Genomic DNA, 1,149 nt, shown 5'->3' on the forward strand with positions numbered 1-1,149 from the left:
TTTTGATGGAAAGAAAAGATGATGCTACCTGGGTCCGGACTTGTACCGTTGTACGTATGCAGATAAGGCTTTTTGAGTCTTTGATAAGGCTTGGCTCTTTAGAAAGAGTATGCATTGCCCTTAGTGGTCTTTAAGCAATTCTCTGAAGCGTGTAGCCCGATTAGGTCCGTGACGAAGAGTGTTAGCTGCGTGAGGGCGTTTGTCTGAAGGTTCTAAGTTGGATACGGAGGCTAAAATCTAAGAGTTAAGTATGGATTCTACAAAAAGGTAAGTAAGACGATTAAAACTTTGTTTAGGCCAGCACGGAAATAACCTGGATTGAGTTATGTGATAAGTAATCAAGGTATAATATATACATAACAGGAGCCTTACCGTCCCTGTCTCACTTGATCAAGACATGGTGGAGGGCATGCATATCTAGCAAAGCAAGTATTAATGAATGAAAATTTTTGGTGGAGCTAGCAGCATAGAGAATTCTTTTTTGTTTAATAGAAAAAACAATGCCTAGAATATATCAGTGGTTAATGAACCATACACACCTAGTTAATTTTTCGACATATCAGATGCCAAGAATTTAACGCATGGTATCCCGACATCACATTTAGACGCGTCCTCCATCAAATTAGGCTTTTTATCTGAAATAGTGTGTTTCTTAGTAACTTCTTTCCATAGCCCATTGTAAATTTCTCACAGTTAATTGTGTGGGATTGTTCTTGTTTGCCTTCTTGACGTACTTGGAATTATTTATCCACCATGTGGCATGAGTTGATGGCTTTTTCTTTTGGTAAATGTGCTTGTGTATGCGAAGCTACTCAAGCAAGAGGCTCAAACCCCTCTCAAGTTTTCTTTTCATTCTCAGGTACAATGACCATATTGTATTGAAGGACGAAGAATTAATCATAAAGCTTCTCAAGAAGAGTGTCTTGACACATATATATGCACCAGTGGTATATTATTTCCATATTGATGATTAGATTTTATTTGTTTTAATGCCTGTCTTTATAACTACTCGCCGGCAAGTCATCTTTTGATGACATCTTTAGGCTACTATTCAAGGTTTGAGGGAGTCCGGCGTTCTCAGTTCTGCAATTGCATCTGCACAAATACTCTCCAAAGACTTTATAAAAAAAAAACACTCTCCAAAGAGAA

This window comes from Phoenix dactylifera, chromosome 4 (genome assembly GCF_009389715.1).
Source record: "Phoenix dactylifera cultivar Barhee BC4 chromosome 4, palm_55x_up_171113_PBpolish2nd_filt_p, whole genome shotgun sequence".
Lineage (NCBI taxonomy): Eukaryota > Viridiplantae > Streptophyta > Magnoliopsida > Arecales > Arecaceae > Phoenix > Phoenix dactylifera.